Raw genomic sequence first — 19,249 nt, forward strand, 5'->3', positions numbered from 1 at the left:
TTTGTTCTATGTAGAGGCCTATAGTAGCTACAGTGTTTGTGACTGTCTGTGCTTGTGTCTCTCTTTTTGTTCTATGTAGAGGCCTATAGTAGCTACAGTGTTTGTGACTGTCTGTGCTTGTGTCTCTCTTTTTGTTCTATGTAGAGGCCTATAGTAGCTACAGTGTTTGTGACTGTCTGTGCTTGTGTCTCTCTTTTTGTTCTATGTAGAGGCCTATAGTAGCTACAGTGTTTGTGACTGTCTGTGCTTGTGTCTCTCTTTTTGTTCTATGTAGAGGCCTATAGTAGCTACAGTGTTTGTGACTGTCTGTGCTTGTGTCTCTCTTTTTGTTCTATGTAGAGGCCTATAGTAGCTACAGTGTTTGTGACTGTCTGTGCTTGTGTCTCTCTTTTTGTTCTATGTAGAGGCCTATAGTAGCTACAGTGTTTGTGACTGTCTGTGCTTGTGTCTCTCTTTTTGTTCTATGTAGAGGCCTATAGTAGCTACAGTGTTTGTGACTGTCTGTGCTTGTGTCTCTCTTTTTGTTCTATGTAGAGGCCTATAGTAGCTACAGTGTTTGTGACTGTCTGTGCTTGTGTCTCTCTTTTTGTTCTATGTAGAGGCCTATAGTAGCTACAGTGTTTGTGACTGTCTGTGCTTGTGTCTCTCTTTTTGTTCTATGTAGAGGCCTATAGTAGCTACAGTGTTTGTGACTGTCTGTGCTTGTGTCTCTCTTTTTGTTCTATGTAGAGGCCTATAGTAGCTACAGTGTTTGCGACTGTCTGTGCTTGTGTCTCTCTTTTTGTTCTATGTAGAGACCTATAGTAGCTACAGTGTTTGTGACTGTCTGTGCTTGTGTCTCTCTTTTTGTTCTATGTAGAGGCCTATAGTAGCTACAGTGTTTGTGACTGTCTGTGCTTGTGTCTCTCTTTTTGTTCTATGTAGAGGCCTATAGTAGCTACAGTGTTTGTGACTGTCTGTGCTTGTGTCTCTCTTTTTGTTCTATGTAGAGGCCTATAGTAGCTACAGTGTTTGTGACTGTCTGTGCTTGTGTCTCTCTTTTTGTTCTATGTAGAGGCCTATAGTAGCTACAGTGTTTGTGACTGTCTGTGCTTGTGTCTCTCTTTTTGTTCTATGTAGAGGCCTATAGTAGCTACAGTGTTTGTGACTGTCTGTGCTTGTGTCTCTCTTTTTTGTTCTATGTAGAGGCCTATAGTAGCTACAGTGTTTGTGACTGTCTGTGCTTGTGTCTCTCTTTTTGTTCTATGTAGAGGCCTATAGTAGCTACAGTGTTTGTGACTGTCTGTGCTTGTGTCTCTCTTTTTGTTCTATGTAGAGGCCTATAGTAGCTACAGTGTTTGCGACTGTCTGTGCTTTTTTGTGTGCATATGTTTTCACCACGGCCTGTAGGTCCAGGTTACTGGCCCAACTGTTTTCTATACTGAGTATTGCCAACCCAGACAGTCCTTCCTGTGACATGTGACATTATATGTCCATTGCGCTGCACACAATTTAAACAGTCTTGAATGATGTATGCCAAGGTATACCTGAGATAAGGCACTGTTGAGTTTGCAACATCACAACTCAAATGCCGGTTCACCAGTATGAACGAAATAGCAAACAGCTTTTTTTTGTTCAAGCCCTCAAGAACTGTTGGCCGCTAAAGATGATAATCTGTTCACATCTGCCAATTTATTGACTGTTAAGTATTCAGACAACCTGTCCCCAGAGCTTTCAATAGGCTACAGTTCATCTCTTTCCGTAACCTGTTGAGGCCGGCAATTAAGGAGAATCAGAGGCTAAATTAAAGATGTTGCAGAACTGCTGTATTTGAAGAACAACTCTTCTGCCCAGTTCCCCTGATGTTGCTATGGCAATCAGATGTTTTTACCATCCCTGTAAAACTGTTGCTTTTGTGGAGAGATCGTTTTCAAAACTAAAACTCATAAAAAAACTCCCTATGAAGCATTAGGCTCTCGGTCTCATGTGTTTTGAACACCTGAGTAAGCTCCACTCATTGCCCTGGCGCCTTCTTAGCTGTTACCACAGCATTTGTTGTTCACTGATATCCCAGTCTGGTCTCATAGCCTAGACGTAACATAGTAAACATAAATCTGGAACGCTCAAATGAGTATGATATGTTACTTTAGCATTTTAGCTAATTGCCAATTTTGCAACTACTTTATAGCTACTTTGCAACTAAACTAAAAAAGAAACGACCTCTCACTGTCCACTTTGTTTATTTTCAGCAATCTTAATATGTGTAAATATTTGTATGAACATAACAAGATTCAACAACTGAGACATAAACTGAATAAGTTCCACAGACATGTGACTAACAGAAATGGAATAATGTGTCCCTGAACAAAGGGGGGGTCAAAATCAAAAGTCAGTATCTGGTGTGGCCACCAGCTGCATTAAGTACTGCAGTGCATCTCCTCCTCATGGACTGCACCAGATTTGCCCGTTCTTGCTGTGAGATGTTACCCCACTCTTCCACCAAGGCACCTGCAAGTTCCCGGACAATTCTGAGGGGAATGGCCCTAGCCCTCACCCTCCGATCCAACTGGTCCCAGACATGCTCAATGGGATTGAGATCCGAGCTCTTCGCTGGCCATGGCAGATCACTAAAATTCCTGACGGACCCTCCACCTCCAAATCGATCCCGCTCCAGAGTACAGGCCTTGGTGTAACGCTCATTCCTTCGACGATAAACGCAAATCTGACCATCACCCCTGGTGAGACAAAACCGCAACTCGTCAGTGAAGAGCACTTTTTGCCAGTCCTGTCTGATCCAGCGACGGTGGGTTTTTGCCCATAGGCGATGTTGTTGCCGGTGATGTCTGGTGAGGACCTGCCTTACAACAGGCCTACATGCCCTCAGTCCAGCCCCTCTCAGCCTATTGAGGACAGTCTGAGCACTGATGGAGGGATTGTGCGTTCCTGGTGTAACTCGGGCAGTTGTTGTTGCCATCATGTACCTGTCCCGCAGGTGTGATGTTTGGATGTACCAATCCTGTGCAGGTGTTGTTACACGTGGTCTGCCACTGCGAGGATGATCAGCTGTCCGTCCTGTCTCCCTGTAGCGCTATCTTAGGCATCTCACAGTACGGACATTGCAATTTATTTGCCCTGGCCACATCTGCAGTCCTCATGCCTCCTTGCAGCATGCCTAAGGCACGTTCACGCAGATGAGCAGTTCTTTTGGTGTTTTTCAGAGTCGGTAGAAAGGCCTCTTTAGTGTCCTAAGTGTTCATAACTGTGACCTTAATTGCCTACCGTCTGTAAGCTGTGTTAGTGTCTTAATGACCGTTCCACAGGTGCATGTTCATTAATTGTTTTTGGTTCATTGAACAAGCATGGGAATCAGTGTTTAAACCCTTTACAATGAAGATCTGTGAAGTTATTTGGATTTTTACAAATTATCTTGTGAAAGACAGGGTCCTGAAAAAGGACTGTTTCTTTTTTTGCTGATGTAGCATGTTAGCTAACCCTTCCCCTAACCCTTTCAGCCAACCCAAACACAATTGCATTTTATCGATGGCAATTTGAATGCACAGAGATATCGTGATGAGATCCTGAGGCCCACTGTCGTGCCTTTAATCTGTCACCCATCACCATGTTTCAGCATGATAATGCACAGCTCCATGTCGCAAGGATCTGTACACAATTCCTGGAAGCTTAAAATGTCCCAGTTCTTCCATGGCCTGCATACTCACCAGACATGTCACCAATTGAGCATGTTTGGGATGCTCTGGATGGACGTGTACGACAGCGTGTTCCAGTTCCCACCAATATCAAGCAACTTCTCACAGCCATTGGAGAGGTCTGGGCCACAGGCCACAATTAACAGCCTGATCAGGAGATGTGTGTCACGACTCCCACCAAAGGTGGTTCCTCTTCCTGTTTGGGCGGCGCTCGGTGCTCGTCGTCACCGGTCTACTAGCTGGCACCAATCCCTTTTTCCTTTTCTGTTGGTTTTGTCTTATTGGTTACACCTGTTTCTTGTTTAGGTTTTAGTCGGGCTATTGAAGCCGGTGATGCCCGCCTGCTTTTGTGCGGGCTGATTTCCTCTGTTCGTGTTTGTGGTTGTGCGATTTTCTTGTTTTTCTCCGGACTGGTTGGGTCCTGTTTTTGAGCCGGTCTTTGTTATGTGCCTGGTGTTTTGGCGTGACCGTTTTCCTGCGGCGGAATAAAAAACAATTGTCCTTTACCCTCTGTTCCCTGCGCCTGACTCCCCACTACTCATAGAAGTGTGTTACAATGTGTCACGCTGCATGAGGCAAATGGTGGTCACACCAGATACTGACTGGTTTTCTATTCCCAGTCATGTGAAATCCATATTTTAGGGCTTAATGGATTTACTTAAATTGACAAGTTCCTTATATGAACTGTAAAATCTTAGAAATTTTCGCATGTTGTGTTTTTATATTTTTGTTCGGTATAAATGGCGTGTTTTGGACTTACGTACAGAATAATACAAAATGCTCTGAGACCACGTTGCAAGATGCTATCACCTTCCTTTCAATCAGTTATTTTCTTCTTTTTCAAGGTCTGAGGCACTTCTTCAGTTACATTCCTAAAGCCCAAGAAACAAACACTTGGCTTCCTGATTTATGACAGGCGCTTCGTGGTTTCAGAGAGAGAAAAGTAGAGACAAGCTTTACTTTGACTGTGATTTGGGTGTGGTAGGATGGGGATGGGAGTTGAGTGGGGGACACTATGAATCATGGCTGATTTTTTTGCTGTGAATCATCTATCTGTGCTGAGTCAGAATTTCCTCCCACACACCACTCCCCTATCACCACTCAGCCCTAAACCCTGCACCTTAAACCCAGCACCTAAACCCTCTCCAAACCACTACCCTAATCCTCTCTGACGCCACCCTCCTACCCAACCCACTCCCCCGATTCTCCTCAACCCCCAAACCCCTCCCCTATCCACTCCCCCTCCCTGATCCCTCCAGGACTTGCCTCATTGAGTAGGTTCCCTCCCCAGCTGACGGAAGCTCTGAGAGGCAGAGCGAGGCCTCCCTCCCTCCCTCCATGCCTACCTCGCTGCCTGCCTCCCTCTTTCCTTCCCTGCCTAACATTACTCCCAGACCCAGACACAGAGCAGGCCTGGCTCTCTCCTTCCTTCCCTGCCTAACATTACTCCCAGACCCAGACACAGAGCAGGCCTGGCTCTCTCCTTCCTTCCCTGCCTAACATTACTCCCAGACACAGAGCAGGCCTGGCTCTCTCCTTCCTTCCCTGCCTAACATTACTCCCAGACACAGAGCAGGCCTGGCTCTCTCCTTCCTTCCCTGCCTAACATTACTCCCAGACCCAGACACAGAGCAGGCCTGGCTCTCTCCTTCCTTCCCTGCCTAACATTACTCCCATACCCAGACACAGAGCAGGCCTGGCTCTCTCCTTCCTTCCCTGCCTAACATTACTCCCAGACCCAGAGCAGGCCTGCCTCCCTCCTTCCTTCCCTGCCTAACATTACTCCCAGACCCAGAGCAGGCCTGGCTCTCTCCTTCCTAACATTACTCCCAGACCCAGAGCAGGCCTGGCACTCTCCTTCCTTCCCTGCCTAACATTACTCCCAGACCCAGACACAGAACAGGCCTGCCTCCCTCCTTCCTTCCCTGCCTGCCTCCCTCCTTCCTTCCCTGCCTAACATTACTCCCAGACACAGAGCAGGCCTGGCTCTTTCCTTCCTTCCCTGCCTAACATTACTCCCAGACCCAGACACAGAGCAGGCCTGGCTCCCTCCTTCCTTCCCTGCCTAACATTACTCCCAGACCCAGACACAGAGCAGGCCTGGCTCTCTCCTTCCTTCCCTGCCTAACATTACTCCCAGACCCAGAGCAGGCCTGCCTCCCTCCTTCCTTCCCTGCCTAACATTACTCCCAGACCCAGAGCAGGCCTGGCTCTCTTTCAACTATGCAGCTGGATTTACACACACATTAAAGACTGATATACAGCCAGGGAAGGGAGTGCCGCTGACACCCAACGGTAGCATACACTGAGATAAACTGGGCTTTTCACATTGGTTAACATTGAAACGGATAGGAGCTACCGGCTAATACAGAACTGACCCTTTGAGCTTCAATAAAAATGTTAGCTAACGCTGGGCTAGCTTTGGATAGCTTAGGTTACGTAGGCGTGGATCCCCATACACCAGTCACACTAACAAGACGGTAAATGAAGTTTACAGAAGCCTTCCCTTCTCACACACACTCTCCCCTGAGACACTGTCATTGTTCAGTTATTTCCACATCATAGCAGGTTACTCATCAACACCCGACACATTTCCTGTCACAAATCAGAGAGTGCATCTCAATCGTCTTCCCCTCCTCATCTCCTTTCCTTCATCAGGGGTGCATGTATTCACTGGGAAATCAACACCTCCACAACACAGACAGGAGGCGGGGGGGGGGGGGAGGGTCCATGTATTCACTGGGAAATCAACACCTCCACAACACAGACAGGAGGCGGGGGAGGGAGGGTCCATGTATTCACTGGGAAATCAACACCTCCACAACACAGACAGGAGGCGGGGGGGGGGGGGAGGGTCCATGTATTCACTGGGAAATCAACACCTCCACAACACAGACAGGAGGGGGGGGAGGGAGGGTCCATGTATTCACTGGGAAATCAACACCTCCACAACACAGACAGGAGGCGGGGGGAGGGAGGGTCCATGTATTCACTGGGAAATCAACATCTCCACAACACAGACAGGAGGCGGGGGGGGTCCATGTATTCACTGGGAAATCAACACCTCCACAACACAGACAGGAAGGGGGGCGGGGGTGGACAGGTGAATAACCCTGTTGACTTTCTGTGAGCACACTAGCAGAGATATTGAACTCTTGTACTTTCCATGCCTTTAGGGCACATCACCCAGATTGCCTGCTATTCCAGAAATGTAGAAAGGAACTCTGTAAAATGCTGTTGAAGATCACGACACGAACGAGCAGATGTACACAGAGCAAAGAGGGTAGGACACAGTACATTGCTTACAACTACTGCACACTCCTAAGAAGAATTCCAAATGTCCTAGACAATTTCATTCTCACAGACAATTCTTAAAAACAACATACATTGTAGATATAGAAATTCCTCTGTCCTACTGTGATTTAGGCAGTTGATTATTGTATAGGTGAGTCTTCTAGGCAGAGTTAACCACAACAGCACAGATACAGGGATCTTCCCTGCTACAAAACAGAGCCACAGAGCAGTCCAAAGATCATAACACATCACACACAGCAGAGAGGCAATAAAGGCCGGACTTACTTCCCTGTGTGATAACCACTGGTCCCAACTCACAATATCATGTGGACCTAAAGCAGCCGTACCGGCAGTAAACAGTAGAGTAGGCCTGGGGGTTTCAGTATGCTAACGTATGGTCTAGAGGTCTCTCCATGGGAGGAATCATAGATTACATGTAGATAAACATTAGAAACATGGTGGTGACATTTCAGTCAATACCAGTGTTCTTGAGTCTAAGAGCGTCAGTGTGTGTGTGTGTGTGTGTGTGTGTGTGTGTGTGTGTGTGTGTGTGTGTGTGTGTGTGTGTGTGTGTGTGTGTGTGTGTGTGTGTGTGTGTGTGTGTGTGTGTGTGTGTGTGTGTGTGTGTGTGTGCGCATCGCAACAGATCAAAGAAAAATACTTTTTCAGGTCAGTCAGAGGATCCAGCCTGCAACAGCACTTTTCCTGACAGAAGCCCAACTCCCCTTCCTATTGGCTGACAGGATCATGTGACTGGACTCTGGCCATTTTTCTGAGCCAATCAGACGGAGGATTCCTCTCTAGCTGGATGGGAGAGTGGAAGTGCCATCTCTCTTCCTCCCTCTGTTTCTGTGGCACTGTCTGACAGGAGAATGTGAGTAGTCAAAGCAGACTAACACTAACATAGAGTTTCTCAACCCCTGGGGGCAGAGGGAGAGGGGGAGGGGAGGATGAGGGGAGAGAGAGAGGGAGAGAGAGAGTGCTTGTTGGTCTATCAGAGGAAACCGTCTATTCATGGTGAGTCATAACGCATATCATACATCCTCTGGCACACAGAGACGACGACCAGGATAGAGTAGAGCAGTGTAGAGCAGAGTAGAGTAGAGAAGTGTAGAGCAGAGTAGAGTAGAGCAATATATATGAGAGAGAGAGAGAGAGAGAGAGAGAGAGAGAGAGAGAGAGAGAGAGAGAGAGAGAGAGAGAGAGAGAGAGAGAGAGAGAGAGAGAGAGAGAGAGAGAGAGAGAGAGAGAGAGAGAGAGCGAGAGAGAGAGAGAGAGAGAGACCTGTCTAGTTTCAGTGACCTTAATTGTAATTTGAGATCAGCGTTCATAACTGAGACTGCCATGTTGTAAATCATGCTTCCAGTCAATGGGAGGTTTGCGTGACAGGCAGACCTCAAATTAGGATTTGGCCTACTGAGATAAAATCTCTTGAACAAGATAGACTGTGTCCAACAGTGGGTCTAAATTATGTCAGGTTAAATTATTTAAAGTAATACAATCCACAACCAGATTAAAGTCCACATTCTGGTTTGGTTAATCTCAAACTAAAAATGGGATTTCATGACCTCGGATTACAAGGTTTAGAGATCCAGAGCGTGACCCTCTGTATCCTCACCAGTCACACACACACACACTGATGTTATATTATTATGACTGAAAATTCACTTTAATGCAGGTCATGCCTGAGACATTTTTAACGGCAATATTCTGTTCTGTCTGTCTCCCTCTCCAACTGGCAGAGGGAGAGGATGTTGGACTGTACTCCTTGCTGTGACCCTGTAAAAGAGCACTTTACTGAAATTAGAGGGCCACACACAGACAGACATGCAATAAAATGTACACATAACAACTACAAGTGATTGAAGGAGTAAAGCCTAATGGATAGATGCAGGGTAGAGAGTTAGGACTCAGATCTTTGATGTGTTAACAGTCAGCTATTGATCCTGTCTGTGTGACATCATGCTGTCTGTGTGACATCATGCTGTCTGTGTGACATCATGCTGTCTGTGTGACATCATGCTGTCTGTGCGACATCATGCTGTCTGTGCGACATCATGCTGTCTGTGCGACATCATGCTGTCTGTGCGACATCATGCTGTCTGTGTGACATCATGCTGTCTGTGCGACATCATGCTGTCTGTGTGACATCATGCTGTCTGTGTGACATCATCCTGTCTGTGTGACATCATGCTGTCTGTGTGACATCATGCTGTCTGTGTGACATCATCCTGTCTGTGTGACATCATGCTGTCTGTGTGACATCATCCTGCCTGTGTGACATCATGCTGTCTGTGTGACATCATGCTGTCTGTGTGACATCATCCTGTCTGTGTGACATCATCCTGTCTGTGTGACATCATGCTGTCTGTGTGACATCATGCTGTCTGTGTGACATCATCCTGTCTGTGTGACATCATGCTGTCTGTGTGACATCATCCTGTCTGTGTGACATAATGCTGTCTGTGTGACATCATGCTGTCTGTGTGACATCATGCTGTCTGTGTGACATCATCCTGTCTGTGTGACATCATGCTGTCTGTGTGACATCATGCTGTCTGTGTGACATCATGCTGTCTGTGTGACATCATGCTGTCTGTGTGAGCACTTTTGACCTGTTCTTTTTAATAAGGATGCATTTCCGACAGTCAAAAGTTTAAGATATGGTTTAAAATAAAAGTTAAGAAGAGTAAATATGAGGTTTAAGCTAATGAATTTGATCTTATTCATTGCTACATGCCACTCCATATGCTTCCCATTCCTGTTTCATTTCTCCTGCTTTTACCTTCGATTTTGTACACCTGCTTCAAACAGCTGAAAATTCAATGTTTGGGGTTATTGAAAATGTATTTATTTCACAGTGGTTTGGATTGTGAAATGATTAACTTCACTTGTTTTGTCACATAAACTGAAATTAGGCAAAGCATTCAAATTTTAGCAACCAGGCTGAGCGATTTCTGCATATTGTACGTTTAAGCTTTTTTATTTTACAATTTGTCAAAAGGAGCCAAACAGAATAAATAGGCCATATACCGTGTTCAAAACATCTGTGAACTCGGAAATCTCTGACTTCCGTGCGTTCAAAACAACTGATAACTCGAAAAAAACAAGCTCCCACTCTGAAAAATAACCCAACTCGGAATTCCAACTCAGGAACTCCGACCGCTTTCTAGAACTCCGACTTTTTGATCTGAAGATCACTGACGTCATGATTTGACTTCATATTTTTCAGAGTTCACAATTGTCTCATCATATATGGAACACCGTTTGGGTCTTTGCGTGTCAAAAAAGATACACATGAAATAACACTATTTGACACATGAAATAACACTATTTGACACATGAAATAACACTATTTGACACATTAACACTATTTGACACATGAAATAACACTATTTGACACATGAAATAAGCTTTTAATTTGACGCGTCAAATAACACTATTCTATTATAGAATGTTGTGTGTGCTGAATTTGCACGTGCAAGCCAAGCGCCACCACTACTATTAGTAGCACTGTCAAAGCTGTACATAAAAAGTCTGCAAACAAGCGCACACCGGCCATGAACGATATATTTACAATACCGCATTAATTATAAGGCATTATTTGTTCGACCACAACTTCTGGGGTAGCTAGCTTTAGCTTGGTACCTAGCTAGTGTAGCCAATGTGAAATGGCTAGCTAGTTAGCGGTGGTGCACGCTAGTGGCGTTTCAATCGGTGATGTCACTTGCTCTGAGACCTTGAAGTTGTGGTTCCCCTTGCTCTGCAAGGGCCGCGGCTTTTGTGGAGCGATGGGTAACGACGCTTCGAGGGTGACTGTTGACGTGTGCAGAGCGTCCCTGGTTCGCGCCCAGGCCGGGGCGAGGGGACGGACATAAAGTCTATACTGTTACATTGGTGCCGTGACCCGGATCACTGGTTGCTGTGGAAAAGGTGGAGGTCAAAAGGGGGGTGAGTGTAACGGATGTGAAATGGCTATCTAGTTAGCGGTGGTGTGCGCTAATAGCATTTCAATCGGTGACGTCACTTGCTCTGAGACCCTGAAGTAGTGGTTCCCCTTGCTCTGCAAGGGCCGTTGCTTTTGTGGCGCGATGGGTAACGACGCTTCGAGGGTGACTGTTGACGTGTGCAGAGCGTCCCTGGTTCGCGCCCAGGTCGGGGCGAGGGGACGGACGCAAAGTCTATACTGTTACACTAGCACCAATACAACCAGCCTGAAAACAATGACCAGTCGAAACTGCAGTCATTTTCATTATTCCTAGCAATGAATTAGGAATCCTTGTGAGTAAGTATTAGCTAGGTAGCCACTTGTTGTTCGCTTATTGAAATTGAACTTCAGTTTATGGAAATAAATAGCTAGCCAGCTATTTAACCCTGTTGCCCAAAGCTAACGTTATAAGCAGCCAGCTAGCTTCATCAGAGGTCCAGCTGTCCTGTCCACTTCTATCAGATCAGTGCTAATCAAATGGCTACCCAGAATATTTGCTTTGCCCCCCCCCCCCCCCCCACACACTCTGCTGCTTCTCTCTGTTATTATCTATGCATAGCCACTTTAATAATTATACCTACATGTACATAATTACCTCAATTACATCGACACCGGTGCCCCCCGCACATTGACTCTGTACCGGTACCCCCTGTATATAGCCCCACTATTGTTATTTACTGCTGCTCTTTAATTATTTGTTATTCTTATCTCTTACTTTTTGGGGGATTTTCTTAAAACTGCATTGTTGGTTGAGGGCTTGAAAGTAACCATTTCACTGTTGTATTCGGCGCATGTGACAAATTACATTTGATTTGATGACAGAGGAGTGAGGCTTGACTGGAATGATTATGTGTTGTGAAGCTAGCCACAATAAGGATTAGGCACAATCGTGGAATTTGCGGTTTGCCTTCAAAATAAAAGTACCTCTTTGAAAGTGATGCAGAAGGTTACTGTTGAAATCATGCCATATTTAGACTAGATCATGTTAAACAAAGTTGGAATGTGAAGCAATGAAATGGGGTATCAGTCTACTCGGTGACACCCACAGAACACAACTGTGAAGAGTTTACGCACATATTAGCATTGTAGCTCTTATAGCGAGACTGTGACTGTAACATTTAGATTTTTTTATTTTACCTTTATTAAACTAGGCAAGTCAGTTAAGAACAAATTCTTATTTTCAATGATGGCCTAGGAACAGTGAACTGCCTTGTTCAGGGGCAGAACAACAGATTTTTACCATGTCAGCTCAGGGATTCGATCTGCGAAATAACCTCCCCAGTCAGCCTATTATGTATATTGCACTGTACATTTTACCTAAGGATTAGGGATCAATGAAATGGGGTATCAGTCTACTCAATACCTAATATCTTTTTTCCCAACATTCTCCTCAGAGTTATCAGATTTCAAAACATCCTAGCAGTATTGTTTTTCCTTTGGAATAGTGTTCAATGCACTTTTTTTAATTTCACCTTTATTTAACCAGGTAGGCCACTTGAGAACAAGTTCTCATTTACAACTGCGACCTGGCCAAGATAAAGCAAAGCAGTGCAACAAAAACAACAACACAGAATTACACATAAACACATAGTAGGTTGACTATAAATGTGGTTCAATTCACAGATGTTTCAAAGTCCCACAATAAGAGCTACGACGCTAATGTTCTCTGGGTGTCACTGAGTAGACTGATACCCCATGTCATTGATCCACAATCCATAGGTAAGTATGCCCCCCAATGCAACGCTAAAGTCTAATTTATCCAGTGTAATATAAACATATTTTTTTCAAATGTACAAATTATAATATTTTTTTGATTTAATATAACAACGTTCTAAACTCCATTAGCATGATCTATTTCATTATGAGAGCGATTTGCGTCACTGTCAATGACATACCTTTCTTTTGGCTAACCCCAATGTCCAGTATTGTGGCTAATCGTTATTTTGGCTAGCTTCACAGAGATGGGTCCGACCACCATTAATCAAATAAAAACTGTTATAAATTAGGGTTATTTTAAATTATGACATCTAGCTATATAGATAATTGTCTAACTATAGCTACTGAAACAGATGATCTTGTGTTGCTATGTTTTTGGGGAAGAACATTGTTTGCATCCATCAGCTAGCTAGCTTTTTTTTATGACCAGCGTTGTAGGTGCGCGAGACAACTTTACCAGCATCATAGCATACGTGTCGGTGAATCGTTGTGACATATGACATACGAGTGATTGTGTAATCAATGTGTAATAGCTACGTAAAAGCTTTATGAACGCGTTAAATGATTATGTGACGTGCAGTCATATTCAGATCCAATAAGCTTATTTGACACATCAAATAGTGTTATTTGAAGTGTATATTTTTTGACACGCAAAGACCCAAACGGCGTTCCTTAATCGTAGGATAAACGTACGTGTCTTGCGTAATGACGCGTGTCCAAGTGATCGCGCTTCATTGTGGGCTGCATGCCTAGATAACCGAAAGGTTAGCGCATCCACAAAGTCAAAATTGGCTATTGTAAAAATTCATGAAAAAAATAAGCCTTTTGTTAGTAATTTAATGTTAGGGTTAGGCATAAGGTTAGCAGTGTGGTTAGGGTTACGGGTAGGATTAGGTTGAAAACCTTCAACACTTGAACAGACAACAGAGTGCTGGCTATTGTAGAAACACTGCATATTCAGACGAAACCGTTATTCAGTTTATACCACAATAACAGTCTTATTGATGTGATTGAGATAACGGTACTTACTTTGGTCCCAATCCCCTCTCACTGAGGTCCAAGGCGATGTATGAGACTTTGGGTTAGAGCACACGGAACAGATAGCAGTAGCCTATATGCAAATTTCAGAAAGTTCGACCGCTCAGCAGAAAATCAGTCCAACCAGAGAAAGTATAGCTCCGTCCTGTTGAATATATTCTGCCTGCTGCGTTCGTGACGGCCCGGGTGTCTCGTTGTTTTAGATTAGGGTTCGACCTGACCACTTCCGCAGTTTATCCACATCTTTCCATCCAGTCAAAAACTATTTTAATAGAAAGAAGGATTGAGATAAAAAGAAAGAGTAGGTGGGAGAAGTTGAGAGACCGCGAGACGAGTAAAGGCGGGGTTTCTTTCTGTGTCGATGGATATCCGCTCTGATTGTCCTGGATAAATCTAAACTACAAAAGCTAGGATACTTTATCTTTCGTGTGTCCCACGTATTCTTTCTCTTCTCTCTGTGGGACAGGGGTGGTTGGCCGAGAATAGGTGTATACCAGCCGAGCTGCTGCGTCTGGAGAACGGACCGCGAGAGGGGTGAGACTAGGAGTGAAATAGAAAATAACTGGGAGGAAGAGTCACAGATGACGTTTAGGCACACGAGAACACTTGGCTGACACACACACATCCGCATTTTGTTTCCGGCCCTCAATAATCACTTTTACCCTTCTCTCTATAATAATGGTGTGATTAAGGCTATTTACATTACCAACTATTAGTGCGTAAACGACAAAAAAATACAATATAGGCTAACCTAAAAATACAATATAGGCTAACCTAAAAAAAACAATATAGGCTAACCTAAAAATACAATATAGGCTAACCTAAAAAAAACAATATAGGCTAACCTAAAAAATACAATATAGGCTAACCTAAAAAATACAATATAGGCTAACCTAAAAAAACAATATAGGCTAACCTAAAAAATACAATATAGGCTAACCTAAAAAATACAATATAGGCTAACCTAAAAAATACAATCTAGGCTAACCTAAAAAATACAATATAGGCTAACCTAAAAAATGCAATATAGGCTAACCTAAAAAAATATATATACAGGCTAACCTAAAAAAACAATATAGGCTAACCTATGGATATTTAATGAATTTATTTGCAAACAAGCAAGATTTCTGGCTCTCACAGACCTGTAACTTCTTCTTTAAGAGGCTCCTCTGTCCTCCACTCGTTACCTGTATTAATGACACTTGTTTGAACTTGTTATCAGTATAAAAGACACCTGTCCACAACCTCAAACAGTCACACCCCAAACTCCACTGTGGCCAAGACTAGAGAGCTGTCAAAGGACACCAGAAACAAAATTGTAGACCTGCACCAGGCTGGGAAGACTGAATATGCAATAGGTAAGCAGCTTGGCTTGAATAAATCAACTGTGGGAGCAATTATTAGGAAATGGAAGACATACAAGACCACTGATAATCTCCCTCGATCTGGGGCTCCACGCAAGATCTCATCCCGTGGGGTCAAAATATTCACAAGAACGATGAGCAAAAATCCCAGAACCACACGGGGGGACCTAGTGAATGACCTGCAGAGAGCTGGGACCAAAGTAACAAAGCCTACCATCAGTAACACACTACGCCGCCAGGGACTCAAATCCTGCAGTGCCAGACGTGTCCCCCTGCTTAAGCCAGTACATGTCCAGGCCCGTCTGAAGTTTGCTAGAGAGCATTTGGATGATCCAGAAGAAGATTGGGAGAATGTCATATGGTCAGATGAAACCAAAATATAACTTTTTGGTAAAAACTCAACTCGTCGTGTTTGGAGGACAAAGAATGCTGAGTTGCATCCAAAGAACACCATACCTACTGTGAAGCATGGGGGTAGAAACATCATGCTTTGGGGCTGTTTTTCTGCAAAGGGACCAGGACGACTGATCCGTGTAAAGGAAAGAATGAATGGGGCCATGTATCGTGAGATTTTGAGTGAAAACCTCCTTCCATCAGCAAGGGCATTGAAGATGAAACGTGGCTGGGTCTTTCAGCATGACAATGATCCCAAACACACCGCCCGGGCAACGAAGGAGTGGCTTCGTAAGAAGCATTTCAAGATCCTGGAGTGGCCTAGCCAGTCTCCAGATCTCAACCCCATAGAAAATCTTTGGAGGGAGTTGAAAGTCCGTGTTGCCCAGCAACAGCCCCAAAACATCACTGCTCTAGAGGAGATCTGCATGGAGGAATGGGCCAAAATACCAGCAACAGTGTGTGAAAACCTAGTGAAGACTTACAGAAAACATTTGACCTCTGTCATTGCCTACAAAGGGTATATAACAAAGTATTGAGATAAACTTTTGTTATTGACCAAATACTTATTTTCCACCATAATTTGCAAATACATTCATTAAAAATCCTACAATGTGATTTTCTGGATTTTTTTTCTCATTTTGTCTGTCATAGTTGAAGTGTACCTATGATGAAAATTACAGGCCTCTCTCATCTTTTTAAGTGGGAGAACTTGCACAATTGGTGGCTGACTAAATACTTTTTTGCCCCACTGTACATAAGAGCATGTGGCAAACAAATACTTTAAAGACTATATGAAGTGTTATCGCATAACACCATTGTTGTAAACTATATACACTTCATAGTGATCAAAATACTATATGAGTTGTTATTGCATTTGATTTATTAGGATCCCGATTAGCTGATGCCAATGGTGACAGCTCGTCTTACTGGGGCCCGACATATATATATATATATATATATATATATATATATATATATATATATATATATATATATATATATATATATATATATATATATTTCACCTTTATTTAACCAGGTAGGCAAGTTGAGAACAAGTTCTCATTTACAATTGCGACCTGGCCAAGATAAAGCAAAGCAATTCGACACACACAACGACACAGAGTTACACATGGAGTAAAACAAACATACAGTCAATAATACAGTATAAACAAGTGTATATACGATGTGAGCAAATGAGGTGAGATAAGGGAGGTAAAGGCAAAAAAAGGCCATGGTGGCAAAGTAAATACAATATAGCAAGTAAAACACTGGAATGGTAGATTTGCAGTGGAAGAATGTGCAAAGTAGAAATAAACATAATGGGATGCAAAGGAGCAAAATAAATAAATAAAATAAATACAGTAGAGAAAGAGGTAGTTGTTTGTGCTAAATTATAGGTGGGCTATGTACAGGTGCAGTAACCTGTGAGCTGCTCTGACAGTTGGTGCTTAAAGCTAGTGAGGGAGATAAGTGTTTCCAGTTTCAGAGATTTTTGTAGTTCGTTCCAGTCATTGGCAGCAGAGAACTGGAAGGAGAGGCGGCCAAAGAAATAATTGGTTTTGGGGGTGACCAGAGAGATATACATGCTGGAGCGCGTGCTACAGGTGGGTGATGCTATGGTGACCAGCGAGTTGAGATAAGGAAGGACTTTACCTGGCAGGGTCTTGTAGATGACATGGAGCCAGTGGGTTTGGCGACGAGTATGAAGCGAGGGCCAGCCAACGAGAGCGTACAGGTCGCAATGATGGGTAGTATATGGGGCTTTGGTGACAAAACGGATTGCACTGTGATAGACTGCATCCAATTTGTTGAGTAGGGTATTGGAGGCTATTTTGTAAATGACATCGCCGAAGTCGAGGATCAGTAGGATGGTCAGTTTTACGAGGGTATGTTTGGCAGCATGAGTGAAGGATGCTTTGTTGCGAAATAGGAAGCCAATTCTAGATTTAACTTTGGATTGGAGATGTTTGATGTGGGTCTGGAAGGAGAGTTTACAGTCTAACCAGACACCTAGGTATTTGTAGTTGTCCACGTATTCTAAGTCAGCGCCGTCCAGAGTAGTGATGTTGGACAGGCGGGCAGGTGCAGGCAGCGATCGGTTGAAGAGCATGCATTTAGTTTTACTTGTATTTAAGAGCAATTGGAGGTCACGGAAGGAGAGTTGTATGGCATTGAAGCTTGCCTGGAGGGTTGTTAACACAGTGTCCAAAGAAGGGCCAGAAGTATACAGCATGGTGTCGTCTGCGTAGAGGTGGATCAGAGACTCACCAGCAGCAAGAGCGACATCATTGATGTATACAGAGAAGAGAGTCGGTCCAAAATTGAACCTTGTGACACCCCCATAGAGACTGCCAGAGGTCCGGACAGCAGACCCTCCGATTTGACACACTGAACTCTGTCAGAGAAGTAGTTGGTGAACCAGGTGAGGCAATCATTTGAGAAACCAAGGCTGTCGAGTCTGCCGATGAGGATGTGGTGATTGACAGAGTCGAAAGCCTTGGCCAGATCAATGAATACAGCTGCACGGTAATGTTTCTTATTGATGGCAGTTAAGATATCGTTTAGGACCTTGAGCGTGGTTGAGGTGCACCCATGACCAGCTCTGAAACCAGATTGCATAGCAGAGAAGGTATGGTGAGATTCGAAATGGTCGGTAATCTGTTTGTTGACTTGGCTTACGAAGACCTTAGAAAGGCAAGGTAGGATAGATATAGGTCTGTAGCAGTTTGGGTCAAGAGTGTCCCCCCCTTTGAAGAGGGGGATGACCGCAGCTGCTTTCCAATCTTTGGGAATCTCAGACGACACGAAAGAGAGGTTGAACAGGCTAGTAATGGGGGTGGCAACAATTTTGGGAGATAATTTTAGAAAGAAAGGGTCCAGATTGTCTAGCCCGGCTGATTTGTAGGGGTCCAGATTTTGCAGCTCTTTCAGAACATCAGCTGACTGGATTTGGGAGAATTTCTGCTTGAAAAAGCTAGCCTTGGCTTTTCTAACTGCCTGTGTATAATGGTTTCTAGCTTCCCTGAACAGCTGCATATCACGGGGGCTGTTCGATGCTAATGCAGAATGCCATAGGATGTTTTTGTGTTGGTGAAGGGCAGTCAGGTCTGGGGAGAACCAAGGGCTATATCTGTTCCTGGTTCTAAATTTCTTGAATGGGGCATGCTTATTTAAGATGGTTAGGAAGGCATTTTTTTTAAATAACCAGGCATCCTCTAATGACGAGATGAGATCAATATCCTTCCAGGATACCCCGGCCAGGTCGATCAGAAAGGTCTGCTCGCTGAAGTGTTTCAGGGAGCGTTTGACAGTGATGAGTGGAGGTCGTTTGACCGCTGACCCATTACGGATGCAGGCAATGAGGCAGTGATCGCTGAGATCTTGGTTGAAGACAGCAGAGGTGTATTTAGAGGGCAAGTTGGTTAGTCTATGATATCTATGAGGGTGCCCGTGTTTAAGGCTTTGGGGAGGTACCTGGTAGGTTCATTGATAATTTGTGTGACATTGAGGGCATCAAACTTAGATTGTAGGATGGCTGGGGTGTTAAGCATGTTCCAGTTTAGGTCGCCTAGCAGCACGAGCTCTGAAGATAGATGGGGGGAAATCAGTTCACATATGGTGTCCAGAGCACAGCTGGGGGCAGAGGGTGGTCTATAGCAGGCGGCAACGGTGAGAGACTTGTTTTTAGAGAGGTGGATTTTTAAAAGTAGAAGTTCAAATTGTTTGGGTACAGACCTGGATAGTAGGACAGAACTCTGCAGGCT

At 44.2% G+C, this 19,249-nt stretch overlaps 1 protein-coding gene across 4 annotated transcripts in view; it reads right to left on the reverse strand.

Annotated features, from left to right (window-relative positions):
* LOC110536315 (ceramide synthase 2) overlaps window positions 1-14,341 on the reverse strand; it is a 38,024-nt gene extending 23,683 nt beyond the window's left edge. The window contains exons 1-2 of one of the 4 annotated variants that reach the window (XM_036939861.2): window positions 13,714-14,299; window positions 7,642-7,900 (exon numbers count right to left, since the gene is read on the reverse strand). The gene's annotated coding sequence lies outside the window, so the exon portion shown is untranslated. Of the gene's footprint in view, window positions 1-7,072; window positions 7,192-7,641; window positions 7,901-13,713 lie in introns of those variants that run through there. The other 3 variants (XM_036939866.2, XM_036939855.2, XM_036939874.2) reach the window with 3 other exon arrangements.
* Between the last annotated feature and the right edge of the window lie 4,908 nt (window positions 14,342-19,249).

This window comes from Oncorhynchus mykiss, chromosome 2 (genome assembly GCF_057628025.1).
Source record: "Oncorhynchus mykiss isolate SJ-2025 chromosome 2, ASM5762802v1, whole genome shotgun sequence".
In the NCBI taxonomy this organism is placed as follows: Eukaryota; Metazoa; Chordata; class Actinopteri; order Salmoniformes; family Salmonidae; genus Oncorhynchus; species Oncorhynchus mykiss.